The sequence below is a fragment of the Kogia breviceps genome, chromosome 1, assembly GCF_026419965.1.
Source record: "Kogia breviceps isolate mKogBre1 chromosome 1, mKogBre1 haplotype 1, whole genome shotgun sequence".
Taxonomy (NCBI): domain Eukaryota; kingdom Metazoa; phylum Chordata; class Mammalia; order Artiodactyla; family Physeteridae; genus Kogia; species Kogia breviceps.
In genome coordinates, this window is record NC_081310.1 from 58,814,318 (window position 1) to 58,835,404 (window position 21,087).

The 21,087-nt window shown below is 47.8% G+C and overlaps 1 long non-coding RNA gene across 2 annotated transcripts in view; it reads left to right on the forward strand.

Moving 5' to 3' along the window:
• Nucleotides 1-21,087, forward strand: part of LOC136794072 (uncharacterized) — a 321,393-nt gene that overhangs the window by 120,702 nt on the left and 179,604 nt on the right. The window contains exon 1 of one of the 2 annotated variants that reach the window (XR_010840309.1): nt 20,357-20,538. The exons of the other annotated variant lie outside the window; for it this stretch is intronic. This is a non-coding gene — a long non-coding RNA (uncharacterized lncRNA). Of the gene's footprint in view, nt 1-20,356; nt 20,539-21,087 lie in introns of those variants that run through there. 2 annotated transcript variants of the gene reach the window in all.

Below are 21,087 nucleotides of genomic sequence, written 5' to 3' on the forward strand. Positions count from 1 at the left end.
AGGAGCCTCCCCTGAGTTACCTAATCGAACCTATTCTTCCTTCCTCTGTGCTATTGTAGAATCTCATATGTGTCTCTTTTACAGCATTAATCTTATTTTATTCAATTTTAGATTTACTGTATTATTTTTTAAATTTCATATTAATTTAGAATTATCTTGTCATTGTCTAGAAACCACAGTTGTCTTCAAATATGGTTGCATTAAATTTATAGGTCAATTTGGGGAGAATTGAAATTTGATAATCTTAAACCTTCTAATCCATGCGGGTGATACTATCTAGTCTTTTATTTAAACATTTTAAATATCTCTCGGCTTATACAATGTATTATAAAAATTCACTGTAGATGTGTTGCACATCTTCCAGTAAATTTATCCCTAAATATTTGATGCTTTCTGATATTATTGTCAATGGGATTTGTAAGATTGTAATTTTCCAGTTGTTCGTGCTGGTTTATTGGTTTTTGTGTGTTGATCATGTGTCCTTTCACCTTGCTAAATTCACTTACTAATTCTAGTTTTGGTGTTTTTTTGTTTGTTTTTTTTTAAGGATTTCTTGGAATTTTCTCTGTAGACAATGATGCTGCCTGTAAAGAAAGTTTTACTTTTTCCTTTCCAAACTGTGTGACTTTTATTTCATGTTCTTGCTTTATGCATTAGCTAAAGGCTCCAGCCTAGAATTGAATAGATGGGTTAAGAGCAGTTATCTTTTCATTGTTCCCTCTCTCAGGGGAAATCTTCAATCTTTCACCATAAAGTATGTTGTTAGCTGTAGTTTTATTTCAGAGTTGCCTTTTGTCAAGTTTAAGAAATTCACTTCTAGTTTTAGTTTTCTGGGCATTTTTATCGTGAAGGATTATTGGTGTTTTTCAAATGCTTTTTCTGCATCTATTGAGCTGAATACGTGATTTTTTTTTTTTTTTTTCGGTACGCGGGCCTCTCACCGCTGTGGCCTCTCCTATTGCGGAGCACAGGCTCCGGACGCGCAGGCTCAGCGGCCATGGCCCACAGGCCCAGCCGCTTCGCGGCATGTGGGATCTTCCCGGACCGGGACACAAACCCGCGTCCCCTGCATCGGCAGGCGTACTCTCAACCACTGCGCCACCAGGGACGCCCTGATTACTTGATTTTTAATCCTTCATTCTGTTAATGTGGTCAAGTACACTGATTGTTGTTTAGATGCTGAGTTGGCCATTCACTCCTGGGAAACCCCATGTGGTCGTGGTGCATTATTTGAACATATTGCTGGATTCAACTGGCCAGAATTTTGTCAGGAATTTTTGTATCTGTATTTATGAACGATGTCGGTCTGTGATGTTTTTCTTGAACTGTTTTTGCCAGAATTGATATAAAAGCTTGTTTTAAATTAAAATTTATTTTTTAATCAAACATATACATAATTTAAAATCATCAGATAGTGCTAGAAGGCTGATGGAGTAAGTAGCATTAGTTTCAACTACAGATAATTTGGAACGCCAAAGATTTGCACTTAAACAAGATATATATGTAGTCTCATTTAAAAGCAGTCTGAAAGGAAGGGAGTCAAGCTGGTATGGCAGCTCCACTGTGTCATCAGAGACCTAGGCTCATTTTCTTTTCCTGGTTATCCTTAGGGTCACTTCATATTCCAAGATGGCTGCTGGAGCCCCATTCATCAAGTCCATATTCCAGGCCATCAGCAAGAGAAAGGGGAAGGAAAGAGAAAGGTGGTCTGCCTCTCACTTTTACAGAGCCTTCCAGAAGTCCCACATGACCCTTCTAGTTATGTTTCTTTGGCCATCATTGTATCATATGACCACATCTAGTTGCAAGGAATGCAGGGAAGTGTAATCTTTTAGCTAGGTACATTGCCCAGGATTTACTGAGGAAGAAGAGGAGGATGGATACAAACATTATGCTGAGGCAAAAAGGCCAAGACACAAAAAGGGTACACACTGTATGATTCCATTTATCGGAAACTCTGGAAAAGCCAAATCTAATTTCTAGTGACATTACTGATTGCAGGTCAGGACTGAATGGGATGGGGCAAAAAGAAACTTTGGGGAATGATGGAAATGTTCTGTAACTTGATTACATGGGTGTATGAATTTGTCAGAATTCATCCAAATGTATACTTAAAATGGGTGCGTTTTTGTGTATATACTTCAATAAAGTTAATTTTTATAAGTTTGGAAAATCTCAGCAACCATAACAAAACTACTCTTAAATTTTGTTCATGTCCGTCATGTCTTCATTCGTTTGCTTACCTTTGCATGACTGAAATCAGAACGTACCTAATGACTTTGAATCTTGCTTTTTTCATTTAACATTACATCATAAAATTTTCCATATTGCTTCATTAATTTTCATAATCACCATTTTAAATGACTCTATAATCTTTTGGGAATTGAAAATGTAATCTATACTTACAGTAAAAAAAAAAAAAAAAAAAAAACACAAACAAACTTCGGAGACCCCCTACACAGTAAGAGCTAACTCTTCCCCTGAACTCTGACCTTTAAGGCCCCTTACTTAGAAGTAGTGGACAATCCAGTTTCTAGTATGTACATTCAGTAATATTCTATGCATATAAAGACAAGATGTGAACGTCTTTCCCTCTCCTTTTAGACATAACTAAGACAATACAAGATGCTTGCTTTTGCCCATAATACAGCTTGGTTACCATCTCATGTTCATACATCAAAAGGGGCCTTGTTCTTTTTAACCACTGCATGTATTCTACAGTGTACTGAACCAATATTGATAAGCACTTAGGGTTTTCCCAGGTTTTTTTTTTTCTGTTTCCCATACCACAAGATATAATGTTAAAGTTTTGACTCAGCTATCAATTTACAGTAGATGCCACATTCCAAAGGCAGTGCTAGCCTGTATGCAAAATGTACCACAAAAGTAGCTGAGAGCTTATCACATGATCATTGAAACCTCTCAGCTAAGCTGAGGATATAAAAGGGTGGAGAGGGAAGAGATTGTGAAGGGATTTGGGAGGGCTTCCTCCACCCGTTAAGGTCAAGAAAGACTTTCTTCAACAGGTAACTCAAAGGGCTCAGTATACGTCCCTACAGTCAGGGGTCTGACTTCTGTCTAGGAAACACCAAGGAGGAAAGAAATACTAGAATGATCTCTTAAGGGTATAAAGTGGTGTGGCTCCTGCTGTGCTCATCCTGTGGGCTCAGGACTTTTCCAGAGAAAATTACACAAGTTTTCCCGTGCAGCGGTTGGCTCTAAGTCGGTGCCATCTACACCCCCCTCCCCCTCCCACTGGCTTCCTCTGGTCTGTCAGCTGGAGGCAAGGCCAGCTTTGACCTCTTTGCCCATGAATCACAACCTGTTTCTCTCATATGCTCAGCACAAGTCAGGGGCGGACAGGCCAGGACATCTGGATAAGGTCTGGGTCCAGTTCTCAGGCTGGCTCCTTGCCTTTGACCATTCTTCGGCCCCTAGCCCACCTACCCTGTGGGCTGGGCTGAAATAGAGACCCCGTGGGTCACTGTGCTGAGCCTGAAGGGCTTCTCTCTTCCTTCCTACCACCTGCATCAAGACAGGTGCTTCTTCGCACCCCGCTGCTGCCCTCCCGGGAGAGCCTGCTTTCTGGGCTTCTTTCCCCTCATTTGCTCCTCTTGATCTAGAGGCCAGTTGCCAAGGTCATGACATGCACATACTCCCTACGTGAACTGTCCTTGCAGTCCTTGGGTTGTTCTCTCTCTGCTCCTCCCGCCCTCAACTCTGCCCAGGGCTGGCTGTCCCCAGGACAAGGCATACGCTCAGAGAAGACGAGCCCCTGTTAGCATCCTTGGGAGCAAAGCAAAATTCTGCAAGGAAAGTCACTGCCCATGAAGATAATATCCAACAAGGTGCTTCTCAAACTTTAATTTGCATTGGAAGCATCAGAGGATCTTGCTGAACCGCAGACCCTGACCCAGGATATCTGGATGATGAAAGTGTGCATCTCTAACAAGCTCCCACGTGATGCCAGTGCTGCTAGTCTGTGGACCAAACTTTGAGTGGCAAAGACTTAGGACATTCCAAAGCCAAAGTGATTTTTAAAAAGTCATTCTTTGGGGTCATCTCATAGGTAGAGAGAGCAAACAGAATTAAAAATAAATTACTGGGACTGCCCTGGTGGTCCAGTGGTTGAGAATCCGCCTTCCAATGCAGGGGACGCAGGTTTGATCCCTGATTTGGGAACTAAAGATCCCACGTGCCGCGGGGCGACTAAGCCCGCACGCCACAACTAGTGAGACCGCGTGTTGCAACTACAGGGCCCATGTGCTCTGGAGCCCGCACACCATAACTAGAGAGAAGTCCACACGCCGTAACCAAAGATCCAGTGTGCTGCAACTAAGACCCGATGCAGCCAAAAATACATAAATAAGTAAATAAATATTTTAAAAAGATACATCCTCAAAAATAAATAAAATTAAAAATAAATTATTTAAATATTGTAAAGCACAAGGGCTTTTATTTCTTTCAAGGATACGTATTATCATGGAGTGGAGTGACAGAGGGCTAAAAAAGAGGGTCCTGTGAATCTGCCACAACAAAGAGGGAAGCACTAAGATTCACAGGTCTGTTTTCCTGCTACATGTGAGGGCTTCGAAACAGCTTGAAAATGCCTGATTTCACCCATAGACCAGGGTGCTATGACGGATTCTCTTATCCATTTTTTTTTTTCTTGGCCATTTTTAGGGCGTTTTCTAACACTCCTTGAGTGTGTTCTTATCTATGCATTGAACAAATGAACAAAGAATTGGATTAGTTTGCTAAGAAATTAGTTTCCTCACTGTACAAAAGTAAACTCTGGTCCCATCACTACGTTGTCACAAAGTCTGTGCACTGTTCAAGTTAATGATGCTTTCCCCAAACCTAAGCCAGGCTCACACCTGTTTCCTTCTATCGCCGCTGCTTGCCCAGGGGTTGCTCGGGGTTACATGAATGTGTTTTCCTGAGCAAGGCTGGGCAGTCACTGTTGCTGTCCTGCAAGGACAGCCAGAAACAGCTCTTCTGTGATCACCTCTCCCCGCCTGTGCCGGGTCGGGGTGGGGATGCAGGAGGATTGGCAGGGAAGCTAAGAGGCTGCTTTGAGAGGCTGCCAAGTAAAGTGCTGCACGGTTATCTCTGAGTCATCAGGGCAGGGACGAGCTTGGAGGAGTGGGGTTTTCCTGCCAGTATTGTGGTGTCTCTGCTTATGAGCAGATGCAATTGGCTGTGTGGACTGGCAACCAGCCCCGTGGCTACTGCCTCATTTGCATCATGATTTATATGGTTGGGTCTTAGACACTCATGGGTAGGCGTTTTTCTGAAAGGTTTAGACAGACACATGCTTTATGCCTATCTAGGCAAGTGAAGAGTTCTTTGGAGTGATGAGCAGATTTTTGGCTGTTTCTTAATTTGTGCATTTCTACCAGTGGTGCCAGCTGCTAATGCAGTGATAGCTGCATTAGAACCTGGAGCACCTCACTAGGGTCCACCTTATGAAAAGCTTCACGTGGGGCCCTTGGCGTTGGAGAGGAGAGGCCATAAAGAGAACTGGTAAATACAGCCCTGGTTTTTGAGGAACTGACAGTCTGAGGCAGGAGGAGAAGCAAAGAAAGATCCTGAGAAATCATGAAGGAACTTCTGTGCAAATGGGTTTAGGAAGCACAAGGGCACGGGGCGGTGACCGTGGAGAGAGCAGAGGTGCTGCAGCCCTAGGGGGCGGGGGGAAGCAGAGGGGAATTCGCTGTGTCCTCTAGGGAGTTACTTAACCTCTCTAGGCTTTAATTCCCACCCCCATCCCCACATCCCACAGCGAAATCCCACAGCAACTGCCAGCTCAGTTGCTTTGAGGATTAAATGACAGAATGCATATAAGATGTCTGGAGCATCACCTGCTGTCAGTGGCACCTGTCACAATTATTATTGTCAATAGGATGGAACCGCGGACCAACCATGATGCTGTCTTTCACATTTAGCCTTCCACTGTGAGGAAGGCCTGCCCTGAGCTCCCTCACTCCCTCAAACCTTGGGTTTTCCTTGGAATCGACAGCACCAGTGAATGGCTGGACAGAGGGCAAAGTGCCATCTGTGGCCACCAAACAGGATAGAACAGAATGAGGCTGAGAGGTCCACTTGAGGGTAAACGTCAGAAGTGCAACCTCAGGGACAGAGAGCATCACTCACTTTCTACCCCCAGCCAGCTGGCTGGAACGGGTTGGCGGACTGAGAGGTTGCATGATGAGTAGTTACGAGCATAGGGCCAAACCGGGTTCAAATCTCAGCACTGTCACCATTCATATCCCCTTGGGAAAGTGACCTTAACCTCGCTGCATCTCTGTTCCTTGATCTGTCAGATGGAAATAATCATAGTGTTGTTGTGAGAATCAGAGAAGTTAACACATACAAAGGGGTCAGAACAGTGTCTGGCATGGAGTCAACACACTATTCTTTAAAAAAAAATAAAAAATTATTTATTTATTTTGGCTGCACCGCGTCGGTATCTTTGTTGTGGCACGCGGGATCTTTAGTTGCAGCGCGTGGACTTTTAGCTGCAGCACGCATGTGGGATCAAGTTCCCCGACCGGGGATCTAACCACGGCCCCCTGCATTGGGAGCGCGGAGTCTTTTACCCACTGGATCACCAGGGAAGTCCCTGCTATTCTTATTTAGCAGAGATCCTTGGGTATGACGTTCTGGGTTTTGTCCCTCTGCGATAATTTTTGGGGAGGTGGCTGGCCTGTGTATGGTAGTGTGAGGGGGGGGCTGTGGCGGCAGAGGACTGAAGACACCCAGGTGGGCAGGCAGAGCCCTGCCTTTGCCCTGGTCTGTGGGTTGTCAGGGAAGGGGGGGATAAGGCTGCTTGCCAGGAGAGAGGAGGATGTGCTTGTCCAGGGTCTTAAAGTTCCTTTAAAGGACTCTAACGAATTTTCTAGGAACATCCATGAGGAGCTCGGGGCCCTGCCCAAGGTGTCATCTCCTCTTGCAGGTGGAGAATGGCTGTGTCTACATGACCCTTCTGGGGCACCATGCCCACCAGCTGCAGCCTCTGCTTCCCAACCCGCCAGCAGCCCCTCAGCCCCGGCACTGGTGCCTAAACCTTACCCTGGCAACATCTGACTTTTCCCACCACTACTTTCCCCTCTTTCCTGTTCCTTCTTTACTGAAACAAAACAAACAAACAAACAAACAAGCAAAAAACCCTTGTTGTGTCATATCTAGTCTTGTAAGTCACTTTAGGTTGCTCTTGGAATAGGCAGAGTATAAATAAATAAACTTGTTCCTGGAGTTCTCGTTTACCTTTCTTCAAGTTTTTACAGCAGTGATTTTCAAACATTTTTTTCAGAGAAATCCCCCCTCCTCCGCTTTTTTTTTTTTTTTTTTTGATGTGGACCTTTTTCTTAAAGAAGATGTTGGGTGTAGGAGTTTATTAATTTATTTTATTTATTTTTGCTGTGTTGGGTCTTCGTTTCTGTGCGAGGGCTTTCTCTAGTTTGGCAAGCGGGGGCCACTCTTCATCGCGGTGCGCGGTCCTCTCACTATCGCGGCGTCTCCTGTTGCGGAGCACAGGCTCCAGACGCGCAGGCTCAGTAATTGTGGCTCACGGGCCCAGCCGCTCCGCGGCATGCGGGATCCTCCCAGACTGGGGCTCGAACCCGTGTCCCCTGCATTAGCAGGCGATTCTCAACCACTGCGCCATCAGGGAAACCCGATGTGGGCCGTTTTTAAAGTCTTTATTGAATCTGTGACAATATTGCTTCTGCTTTATGTTTTGGATTTTTGGCCATGACGCATGTGGGATCTTAGCTCCCCGACCAGGGATCAAACCCACACGCCCTGCACTGGAAGGCAAAGTCTTAACCACTGCACTGCCAGGGAAGTTCCGAGAAATCCTTTAGAAAAATTTTTTTTTTAATTTTTGGCTGCATTGAGTCTTCACTGCTGCTCACGGGCTTTCTCTAGTTGCGGCGAGCGGGGGCTCCTCTTTGTTGTGGTGCGCAGGCTTCTCATTGTGGTGGCTTCTCTTGTTGCGGAGCATGGGTTCTAGGCGTTTGGGCTTCAGAAGTTGTGGCGCACGGGCTTAGCTGCTCCACGGCATGTGGGGTCTTCCTGAACCAGGGCTCGGACCTGTGTCCCCTGCATCGGCAGGCGGATTGTTAACCACTGAGCCACCACGGAAGCCCCCGAGAAATCCTTTTTCAAAAATGAAATATTTCGGGCTTCCCTGGTAGCGCAGTGGTTGAGAGTCCGCCTGCCGATGCAGGGGACACGGGTTCGTGCCCCGGCCCGGGAAGATCCCACATGCCGCGGAGCGGCTGGGCCCGTGAGCCATGGCCAATGAGCCTGCGCGTCCGGAGCCTGTGCTCCGCAACGGGAGAGGCCACGGCAGTGAGAGGCCCGCGTACCGCACACACACACACAAATAAATAAATTTGAAAAGAAAGAAATATTTAATAGAAGCTCTACATATATTATATATACCTCGGGTATTGTGGGCTTGGTTCCAGATCACCACAATAAGGTGAATATTGCAATAAATCGAGTCTCACAATTTTGGGCGTTCCCCAGTGTATAGAAAAGTTATGTTTACACTGTACTGCAGTCTATTAAGCCAAAGTAGTATGTCTAAAAAAATGTATTAAAAATATATAAGGGGCTTCCCTGGTGGTGCAATAGTTAAGAATCCGCCTGCAAATGCAGGGAACACGGGTTCGAGCCCTGGTCCAGGAAGATCCCACATACCGCTGAGCAACTGAGCCCGTGTGCCACAACAACTGAGCCTGTGCTCTAGAGCCCGCGAGCCACAACTACTGAGTCCACGTGCCACAAGTACTGAAACCCACGCGCCTAGAGTCCGTGCTCCGCAACAAGAGAAGCCACCGCAATGAGAAGCCTGCCCGCCGCAATGAAGAGTAGCCCCTGCTCGCCGCAACTAGAGAAAGCCCGCAAGCAGCAAAGAAGACCCAATGCAGCCATAAGTAAATAAACAAATTTATTTAAAAATAGAGAGAGAGAGAAAATAAAAATTTATTAAAAATATTTTATCACTAAAAAGTGCCAAAATAATTACAATACTAACATCAAAGATCACTGATCACAGATCACCATAGTGTAATAATAACAAAAAAGTTTGAAATATTACAAGAATTACCAAAATGTGACACAGAGACATGAAGCGAGCAAATGCTATTGGAAAAATGGCACCAATAGACTTGCTTGATGCCAGGTTGCCACAAATTTGTAAAAAACACAATATCTGTGAAGCGCAATAAAGTGAAGTGCAATAAAAAATAAAATGATATATATATATACGTGTATATATATATATATATACATATGTATGTATATATACATATATATATCCATATATATGTGTATATATATATCTTGCTCAGTTAAAGCAGGAGAAGGACCCCGAGCACCCAGGCCCTGGCCGTTCCCTTTTTTTGAGGCATCCTTACCAAGCCTTAGCTCTGGGGATCCCTGTTTGTAAACCACCAGTCTGCTCCATGGAAAACATGCTGCAATACTTAGTATGTCATTTTGATGCAAAAAATAAGGAAGTGAGATGGTTTCTTATGACCTTTTGGACAATTTGCTAACTAGTGGTGGAATGCTAAAGAATGAAATGCTAAAGAATTCACTAGTATCTAACAGAAAAGAACTGTGAACGAAAACAAGTCTTGGGGATTGCCTGGTGGCGCAGTGGTTGAGAATCCGCCTGCCGATGCAGGGGACACGGGTTCGTGCCCCGGTCCCGGAAGAGTCCACATGACGCGGAGCGGCTGGGCTTGTGAGCCATGGCCACTGAACCTGCGCGTCCAGAGCCTGTGCTCCGTGACGGGAGAGGCCACAACAGTGAGAGGCCCGTGTACCAAAAAAAAAAAAAAAAAAGAAAAGTCTTATTGACTCTTCTGTTATAAAAGATAATCATTGTGAGTTTAAGTAACAATTTGGTCTTAAATATTACTGATGGAATGTCACAGTTAAATGTGGCTCCTTCATGTGAAATGTAGAAGAAAAACTTCAGAAGTCATGATGGAACAGAGTTTTAACTGATAACTGACACAACATCTCTATCAGCTGCCTCTGTCTCCCCCATACCAGTGAATTCCCCATTCCTCAAAATGCCTCCACTTTCCGGTCTCCCTCCTTAAAGAGGGTTTAACCCTCTTTCTTCTCAACTCCCAACTCCATGAAGCCTCTTGTAAGCTACCTAGTCCAAACCTTGTAGCACTATGTCAAGCACAGGCTGCTCTGAGTTAGGATGCGGGCCTGGCTCCCCCAGGGAGGGGATAACGTGGTGTCTGAATCACTTTGCACTTAATGGTCAGCCTACACTAGGGCAGTGGCACCAAATAACTGCCACCGTTATGCTCTAATTCTGCCTGGTACCTAACACAGTGCCAGCTTCTAAAATAATTCAAACTTTTACGGCCGTGTTGGTATAAGTCAAATATATTAATATCATATGTCAAAACATCTTCTTCAGACCTAAAATGAATTGTTTTCTTCTGATTAAAAAAAAATTGCAGCATTTTTTTAAGTCCCCCCAAATTCTGTAGTACTTGGTACTCGGCAGGTATATAAGACTGCTGCTTGCTAGCTATGTGGACTGGGCAATTTACTTAACTTCTCTGGGTTTAGTTTTCTCATTTGTAAAATGAGGATAATAATAGGACCCAATTTGCCAAATTAAATGTTATCTATCACTTGTTTTGCACAGTTAAAAACTGGGAAGCACAAAGGAGAAAATCTTAATTTCTTCTTGTGCTCTGATCCAACCTCAAATCTAGTGTTTCACTGTACTCTTGGCAAAAACAGACTTCCTATTTCAAAGGAAAAGCACCACAAAAAACAAATGAAACCAAACCAAAAGCCCTTTCTGAGACATCCAAGGACTCTTGCCAAGCACCAGCTTGATGAGTTCATAGTAAATGAATCAGAGACACACGCTTTAGATTTCCCTCTCAAAGTCCCAAGAGAGAAACAGGAAGGTGAGGATTTGAGAGAGCTCCTGGCTGTGCCAGCCCCACTCCACCAGCTGAGCGAGAGATCAGAGTGTCCAAGAGCCCCTCAGACATCCTTCCCCTGGGCTCAACTCACATTTCTCATTTGAATGTGTCCTGTCCCAGAGAGTAGATGCCATTGAGGGGCCCTGACAAGAAACCAGATAGTAAACACGGCACCCCAAACCCACTATTTGGTTATTGCTTAATCCTCCACCTCTATTCCGTTCATTTCTAGCTGCAGACAGGTAGGATTTCTAAGAAAGATCTGGGGGGTGGAGGTGGTGGACTGGCTCTCTGTGGGTGATGTTCTCCAGGAAACTCAGCTAGCTTCCTGAAAGATGTCATACACTGGAATGTTCTCAGGGGCTGGCAGGGGAACCCTGGAATGACTCAAGTGAGGACCTGAACCAGGAAAGGGTGGGTTATGGCCTAAAACCACACTCTCCTCTCACTTTGTCAAACTGCGTCCATTTTACTCACAGCTTTATCTCCTACCCCAATAACCAGGAAGACTTCCTAGATGAACTAGAAGCCATTTCCACCCCAGGTCCCGCTCACACCTCCAACACCCTCATTTGCATATGCCGTTAGATTTTAATTGACAGCTGAGTGATCTGTGAATAGCTTCAGCAGGGTCCACTAATGGAATGCAATGAGTTGGATCGCAGCTTTTAAAAAGATCTGCTCGACATCCAGTTTGGTTGAGCCCCCCCCCCCCCACCAGAGCCAATTTGTCAGAAAGTCAGTCAATACACGTGGAGTGATCGTGCACTGCTAGCAAGTCCTTTTGCCAAGCACTGGTTAGTGCAAGACCGAGACAGATGTTAAAGAAAGACCTGACCCTGACTCCTAGAGATGGAGAAGTCAGGAAAAATATAAACGGAAGCCACCAAGAACTCCAGACGCAAACATCTACAACCTGACTTGTTAACCTGTGTGGTCATGCCCAGCAGAGGTAAGTGTTCCCCACTGTCTTAATCTGGCTAAGGGTCTAGAGGCGGCTTCTTCCTCTCTGCCCAAGCAGGCCTTTATATGGAGCACACAGTATCTCCAATCCTAAGTGGAAACAAAACAAGTTTGGCACTACCGCTCACCCACTCTAGGCATCCCCCCAGCCCCAGGAAGCAGGAGGGGCTTCCTGCCTAGAGGAGAGTAAAAGGCTCTCATCACTCAAAACTGGGCACCACGCATCCCACAGCAGAGAAGGGGAGCACTCAGCAGTTGCATCAGCAGATCTGTGTAAGAACCCACCACCTGGAGAAGACAACATGAATGCAGAATTGTAGCTGGAGGCTGTGGTTTGCGGTGACCACTGTGACCCACTGTAATTATCATGCACCAGGAGAGGGCCTGTGCTGGGCGTTTTGGAGCACAGAGATATAGAAGACAGCTCTCTGGCCTTGGGACATCCTATATGAAGAGTCAACCAAAAGCACAAGGCTGTCTGCATTCAATGCCAAATGGCTGATGTGCACAGTGTATCAGAGGAAAAGAAATAATAATGGTAACATTTATTGAGCGCTTCCCATGTGTCAGAGCGCTATTCTAAATGGTTTATATATACTTAATTTTTCCAACAACCCGTAAGGTGGGTACTAGTAGTATTCTCATTTTATTGATGAGAAAAGTGAGGCTCAAGGAGATTAAAGAATTCACTTGGTGTCACATGATTTTTAATGGTAGATCCTGGATTTGAACTCAAAATATCACTCCCACAAGCGTGTTTTTCTTAAGAGATGGGAAAGGACTCTGGGAATGAGAGGTAACAGAAGGCACAGGACTCTGACTCTTTTTTTTTCTTCTACTTTTTTTTTTTTCTGTGTGTGTGTGTGTGTGTGTGTGTGTGTGTGTGTGTGTGTGTGTGTGTGTGTGTGTGTGTGTGTGGTACGCAGGCCTCTCACTGCCGTGGCCTCTCCCGTTGCGGAGCACAGGCTCCGGACGCTCAGGCGCAGCGGCCATGGCTCACGAGCCCAGCCGCTCCGCGGCATGTGGGATCTTCCCGGACCGGGGCACGAACCCGTGTCCCCTGCATCGGCAGGCGGACTCTCAACCACTGCGCCACCAGGGAAGCCCTGACTCCTATTTCTGTTACTTATTTTTGATATAGACAGGGAAATTCAATGGCTGAGTTTTAAAGTAGGAGCATGCCTTAACAGTCGAGAGATCGTTTCTGATGTTTAGTTTTGCAATATTTAAAATCCTCAACTTGTGAGCATGGTTTTAAATTATATATTCAGTATCTTGTAATAATTCTCTCTATATATATGAATCACTTTGCCGTACACCTGAAACAAACACGATATTTAAAATCAACTATATTTCAATTATAAAAAAATTATACAGTGCGAGAGCAGTGGGCTGGGACTGGCTGGCTGGCTGGGAAGGGGAGGAGCTGAGGGGCAAAGAGGAAGGGAGGGCCGGGAGGGAGAAGCAGCTCTCCTGGGGGCTGCCTGCGTGTCGCTGCGGAGTCCCAGGCTTGCCTCTGCATCCTGCGCTCCCTGATGCGGCCTCCGTGTCACAGGCGGGACGGAGGACGGAGGGGAGGGGCATCCCGGTCGGGTGGGCGTGGGAGAGCGTCCTCAACAACCTCTTTCTTCCTCCTTGGGGTCGAGTCGTTCGCGAGGCAGCTCTCTTATCCTGGTGGGTCCCGTCCCGCAAGGGTCCCGGGTCGTGACCCTCGTTCCTCGGAGACCGTGTCAGGCAGGACCCAGAGTCTCCTGAACCACAGCGCCATCGTGTGGCCGCTGACAGGTGCCTCTGGGGCTCCTCTGGCTCCGCTCTCCCGCGCTCTACCCACCTGTGCTGGTGGGTTTCAGTTGGCTGTCTTCTGGGGCAGGGAGCCGAGAGGGAAAGTGGGCCTGCCTGCCGAGGCCGGGAGCAGATTTGCCTGGCTCTGAGAACTGGCTTCTCAGAGCGTAGCATATTGGAAGGAATGATCATTAGAGCTGGGCGGGCCAGAGCCCTGCCCCCCTTGCTTAGGAGCTTTTGTCCCTGAGCCTCTTGGGGCCTCAGTTTTCCCATCTGTTAAAGGGGCATAATCATACCTGGTGGAAGATAAATCGCGAAGCCTCTAGAAGCCTCCACCTCCTGCAAGCGGTGGGAGCTCAACGTGTCATTGATGGTGCCATAATCCTCAGTCACCCCAACAGGTCTCAATGCTGCTGAGACTCAGGCTTGGCAGACGGCAGGTGTTCGGGGTGCAAACCACTAGGAATGCCTTCTTAGTGCCAGCTTAATAGTGGGATAGCCCCAGGGCTAAATATTTGCCTATTCTCATAAAAGATAACAGTCCAGTTGGTCTTGCAAACCACATAGGAACAGCTGGCTAATCTGTTCACCAGCCCAGGGGAATGCTCCGTCTTCACCATTTACTTCTGCCTCCCACGTCTGCCCGAGGGAAGCCCTCTGGGAACAAACACATCCCACTTCTGAGAGGCACTGCAGTTGCAGTGGTGAGGGGGAGGCAATAATGCAGGGGATCCCGCAGACCCAGAGTTCACTTGCCAGGTGAGGACCTGGGGCAAGTCACTAACTTCTCCAAACCCCTGTCTCTCACCTGTGAGTCAGACATCTTAGCTCCCAATTCCTTAGGCTTTGTGGAATTAAATGAGGTATTCATGTGAAACGCTTAGTACACTGGATTTAGTATGTATTAACAACACCAGAGAACTTATTAAAATACTAGTAACCGGGCTCCACCCTGAGTTTCTGAATCAGTATATCTGGGGTGAGGCTCAAGAGTGTGCATTTCTAATTTGCATTTCACGAGATGCTGCTACAGTCTGTCCCAGGACCAAACTTTGAGAAGGACTAATCTCGCATATACTAGACCTGCAATTCATGTTCACGGGGACTCCCCAGCCATCCAAGTACAAATCAAAAGGGAGAATGACAAGATATGGGGGAATGTGAACCCAAACCCTATCAAGCAAAAGCTGCAAGCCCAACATCCAGCTAGTAGTAAGAAGAGTTCCATTTAACAAACGTAAATTGAATGTCTTCTCTCCATTGCTTCCATATGCTCCGTTGGACAGTGCTTTGCTCACATGCACCGTCTCATTTGATACTCATCCTAGCCTTCTGAAGTGTGTGACGATCAGGAGGAAGGGGCTCTCGGAGAGGTCCAGTGATTGCTGAGGGCACAGAGCTCTGGAAGGCAGAGCACAGGCAGCTGGAGCCGGCTGACTATGATGGGGGCCCTTTCAAGCTGCCTCTCAGACACCTGAGCATGCTTGGCCGAGGCTGGGTGGGCCCCTGTGAACCTGCCTCGGGCCCTGCCCTCTGACGGCTTCTGTCCCGTCTGAATTCCCATCGCGAGCACACTCTCTTAGCCAGCTGAGTCTGCTCTGGGGCCAAGGGCCGAATCACCTCGCCCTTGCCAGGCTCATTGGCTCTGCCTCTCTTCTCACCCACAGGACACTTTGTCCTTCTAAGAGTGTGGCATGTGTCCTCACCTCTGGCTGTTTGCTCTGGACTCCAAGGCTCCCAGCAAAAGGAGGAGGTCCTCAGGGTTTGGGGTAGAACCAGTAGGCCGTCCCTTGGCAAGCAGCACATACCAGGCCCTGCAGGTCTCAGAGGGAGTCCTCCCTTCCCTATCTTGGGCATCTGAGAGGCTGCAGAGACCCAGCCATAGCAACACCCCAGGAGCGAGCCACCTCGAGAGGCTCAGATGGAGGTGCTGCTCTCCCCCACTCAGCCTGGGTCGGGGAGGGAAGGGGCACTAACTGCACGGACTTCAGGATGCCAGGGTTCCCTCCTCCAGGCCCAAGATCCATTTGTTTTTATGGTTGCTGGAGGGAACAGGGGCTTGAGAGCAAAAGGCCGTCATCTGAACCAACGCTGGGTCTCTGCTACCGAAATAGCTGTGTGGTCTAAGGAAGTCGCAAAGTCTTCGCCTGCATTTGTTTCCTCCTTTGCAAAGAGCTGAGGAGGACCCGCCTCCTAGGGCCGCTGGGCGGGCTGAATGACATGGGTGTGTTCGAGCTGCTGGCACCTAATGAGCAGTGAATAACCCCATCTTCCTTCCTTTGGTGAGCCTGTTCCTGAAGGTACACAGGCCGTGAGACAAAGACCCCACCTGCTAGGAGCTTCTACCCCACAGTCTTGCCCAAACAGGGCAATGGCAGGAGGTCTGAGACTGGACCCGGCTGGGGGCATTGGGTTCAGGAGGTTGAGGCTGCTGGTCCAAGGGATGGGCACCCAGTGTGTGAGCTCTGCAGCTGGGTGACTGAAGCCTGCTCCGTGCCAGCTGGGCTTGAATCAGAGCTAATGGCCTGCTAATGGTTTTCAGAGCTTTGCCTTGGAGGTGTGGAGAGCCGTGTGACTCACTGAGAGCCCCGTGTGGCTCACTGCCGTGGCAGCCGGTGCGACTGGAGGCTCTTCCATCCAGCAGCCTCTGCTCTCAGCACCTTTCGTTTCATGTTCCTTCATTTATATTTATTCATTCTGCAAACACTAGTCAGGAACCCAGAATGTGCTTGGCCCTGGGAGCACAGGTCCGGCTGAGGAAGACAGACTTGAAGGGGGGAAGGACTGAAGGTGGGTGACCTCCCACCCATCACCCCCTCTCCTCATCAGGCTCTGAGTGGCGGGGGGTGGATGAGTCAGAGCTTTCCTCCAGGCTCCCGAGGCTCACCCCCTTTCTCATGGGGTCACAGGAAAGGCCTGATGAAGGAGAAGTGTTTGAGGTTAATTGTGCTGAACTTGGCTCCTGAAGGGATGTGGGATGGGGAAGGAGGAAGCATGGAAGATAGTGCCCGGGGGACCAAGAGAAGGTACCACTGACAGCTGCGGCCATAGAACTGGCTTGGAAGGGGAGAAGATCAACTTGGTTTCAGTTTGTTTTCTTGAGTTTCTTTTCTTTTAGAAGATGAAAAGGGAGTCAAGAAGCCCAGTGTGAGGATCCTGGGGGATAAAAGTGAGGACGGAGAAAGGGTAAATGAAATGCTTCCTTGGCCCCAGCTCCCTCGAGCCTTCCTTCCCGGTTTCTCTGTCTCCAGCATCTCCCCTCTTCCTCTGGCCATCCTCTCTACCCTCTTGTCTCTTCAGTGCCTCTCCATCCCAGACTACCTCTGAAGCTCCCGAGGAATAACTGAAAAGTACAGCGACCGCCAAAATTGCTTCCCCGGCCCTGGCTCCACCTCTGCATCTGCTGTCCAGATTTTGCTTCAAAGTTCTGCCCGCCACTCACAACCAGAAAAGAAGTATTGATTAGAAAAGAAAAAGAAGTTGGGAATTTGAGTTGGAAAGTGGAAGGAGCAAGGGATCTCTTTCACATTCAGCTAATGGCACTGTGGCTAGTGAGCTGTAGTGGGACATCAATACCAACTCCAAACCCCACTCACATCCTGCTGAACTGAGGTCTGAGTAAAGGCTAACTGATGGATGGTGACAGTGAAGTGACTTGTCTAAGGGTATTCGATAAAGACTAGTTCTTCTCTCCCTCTCCTCCTCCAAATTTCCTGGAGGTCCCAGGACATTCCTAAGACCCCCCCCCCCCCATCTTCTCTGTGGCCTTAAACTAGCTTCTAACCGCTTGTCCAATTGCCGGAGCCTAGAGGCGGTTGGGAGCTTTGGAGTAACGAGCCTGGGCTCTTACTAGCTGTGGGAACTTGGGAAGTACTTAACTTCTCAGAGTCTCAGTTTCCTCATCTTAAAAAGGGGGGCAATAATATCTACCCAATGGGATGCTGTGAGGATTAAATGAGATCATGAGTTTGAAGGGCTTAACATGGTACCCAGAAGGGAGTATGTTCTCAATATGTGTCAGTCAATAATGATTCCAATAAAATCTCTACTTGGATGACCTACGAGTACCTTACACTCAGTATTGCTTGCCCACAAACCAGCTCCCTGGCCTCACTTTCTAGTTCCCTTACTGGAGTTAGCATTCCTCCTACATGTCCTCGGTGGTCTGGTCACCTGGATTCTATTCTGTTCCTTCCTCTTGTGAACTTTCTACCATCTCCTCATGCCCGAGTTCAGCCTTTCGTTATGTTTTCCCTGGGCCCCCTGACATCAGCGCTCCTGTTCAATCCCTCTCCACAGAGCCACCAGATTTAGCTTTTGGATTATGTCACTCTCTTCCTCAGGAACCTCCGGTGACTCCCCAGTGACCACTACTAATGTAACTACACACTCCTCACCCTGACGGTTCAGGTCCTCCACACTATGGCCTGATGCACCCCACCCCCCTCCTCCCTGTCCTTTCCCTCTCCCAACTCTTCCCCTCGGATGGGACATCACTGTCCCCACCACCCTCTTGCTCCCCAGGGTATGCTCTGTCAACAGAACAGATTGTAGAGACTATCCTAGGCAAAAAAAAAAAAAAAAAAAGGAATCTTATGATGCTACCCTCAACCCACCAGTACACTGGTCTACTCAGTCAAGGTTCTCCAGAGGAACAGATTTATATATAGAATATATGTTATTTTGGAAAACAGTGAAATTTAATGAATCAGTATATCAGGATGTTTCAGCTGCAAATAACAAAACACTTGGAATAAAGAACTAAATGACCGGGCTGATTAATCACAGCAAACCTGCAGGTCAGAGACAGGTGATGCCAGGATTGGTGTGGAATCTCTGAGAGATCATCAAGGACTCAGGCCCTTCCACCTTCTCTCTCTGCCTTCTTCACGGCTGCCGCGGTCTTCCCTCATGGCGGCAAGATGGCTGCAGTGGCTCCAAGCTTCCATTCTCATGTAGCAGCTTCTCAAGTAGGAAGAAAAGGGGTAAGGGTGAAATCAGTGAGGAAAAGCTTTCTCAGAGCTCTAGTAGCTTCTTTCTGGGTCTCTGGTCAGAACTGGCTCACAGGTCTAATCTTAAACCAATCACTGGACAAAGGGATGGGACGGACCAATCATGATACATCTACCTGGGCCTGATGGATGTACGAACAATTGAAAACTTGGGATTCTGTTAGCAAGAAAGGTTTGGAGCAGCTGTTTGGTGGGTTACACTGTTTCTTTCAGGAGAAAGAAACAGTGTCTGGCTGTTGTAGCCAAAAAGGGAATTTATTGGGAAGAAAATATAGGGTGGGGCCTGGAGGAAATAGGCAGAAAACAGCAGGAGCTTTTGAAATAAAAGCTTTTCAGCCAGAATGGCCTGGTACAGACCCCTCATCACTGGGAAAGAATTCTAGTGCCTCTGTGCCTTGCGTCACTTGTTCGAGACAAGTCTTGGCAGAAGTAGCATATTGAATCAGGCTGGGGTTCAGGTCTATGACCTGGACACCTGGGTGCAGAGAGGAGCACCTGGCCTGTTTAGTCTCCCAAGTAGCCACCTACCAAGACCTTATCCAATGGGAGATTCTCATCCAATAGGAAAGAGGAGTTGGAAGCTGCACAGACAACACAAAGCCAGACAGCACAGCTAATATCCAGGAATTAGAAAAGCCTCTGTGAAGCCTGTGGCTTGGGAGATGCAGTCCTTGGGAAGCAGTGGTTGGCCTTATTTATTTCCACCATGATTAATTACCAGGAAACAAAGTAATGACTATATGCTCCATATCATTTTGCAAATCTTATTAACTGTTGGGTAAGTTCAATTTATTTACAACACTAATATCTGTTTATGTCAGCCAAGTTGGCAGTGTGGTTAGCCGTTTGCAACTTCAAGGAATTAGAATATGGTTAAAACAAACATTAGAAGGAACATCGTCTCTGAGGAGGCTGGGCTGGGGAGGAGTTTGATCTCAGGGCCTTAACTGCAGCTGCTTCTCCCTTGGGTCTTTTCTGCAGCCTCGTGCTCCCGCCACTGCCCCCCCCGCCCCCCCCCCCCGCCCAGGTAAGACATTGATAGGAGCAGAGGCTCCTGAGGGGCCCAGGTTACATCTCTAGTGACTTGGCGATGGGTTGAGTTGGTTAGGAGGAGAGAGGCAGGTGGTCTTGCATTTTACAAGTTCTATTGAATTGAGGCAAAATTTCTGGTCATCTGTAGGACCTTCAATTAAAATGAGTTGAATAGGAGTTTACACAGCCCTGTTTCATCAGCCCTGAATGCAGGGACCTGGGTCTGGGATGGAGGAAAGGATGGGGCAAGAGTGCGGACAAGGGCTTCCCTGGTGGCACAGTGGTTGAGAGTCCGCCTGCCGATGCAGGGAACGCGGGTTCGTACCCCGGTCCGGGAAGATACCGCACGCCGCGGAGCGGCTAGGCCCGTGAGCCATGGCCGCTGAGCCTGCGCGTCTGGAGCCTGTGCCCCGCAATGGGAAAGGCCACAACAGTTAGAGGCCCGCGTACCGCAAAAAGAAAAAAAGAAAAGAAAAAATAATAATAATATATAAATAAATTAAAAGAGGGCGGACAGCCAGTGATGCGCGTGCGCACGGTCGCGCACACTCGCAGCTGCGCATGCGCAGACTCGCGCATGCGCACAGTCGCCCCTGCGCACAACGGCGCAAACCGTGTGCGTGCGCAGTTCGTCCAGTCGGCGCCGGCCTCCTGCGATGTTCGTTGGGGTGAAATTGGCTCCTGTTGCCAGTCTAGTCAGCCTTGAGAATCCTGTGCCGGTTGTTCCTTGTTCTGGAGAGGATGAAGCCACGGAGTCTGCTGAGGTAATGGCCTGGATTTTAATTGGTGCTGAGTGACCTCTTTGCGGGAGGCTTCAGGGTTCGATTCATGCTTACACTTAGGGACAGACGAGGTTCCCTCTTCTTGGGGGCCCACGGGGGTGGGAATCGTCAGCTTAGGGCACGTCAAATGTCCTTTGCTACATCCACTACAATTTAGACGCTTCCGATGTTTAATATCTTTCCTCGCGGTGCACACTGAACCTTGGCGGAGAAACTCAACAGTGGTGGTTGGCACATCATGTAAAAAGAAACATTCTCTTATCAATAAAACTCCTGACTAGAATATTCAAGTCTAATCACTATGCAATTTTAATCATCTTCTTTAAACCCCGCCCCCCGGCCTGCCGCTTATCAGGCCCACTGAGTAGCCTCCTGAGGGACCATCACAAAGTCTCTTACCAGGAGCTCCGTGGGAGGGATTGACCCCCGTGCTCACATCACCAGGCCTGAGGCAACCCTACACAGCCAAAGAGGAGTGAGAGAGGGGGGAAGGGGAGCCCACCCTCCTTCTGCCACCTGGATTCCTCTGGG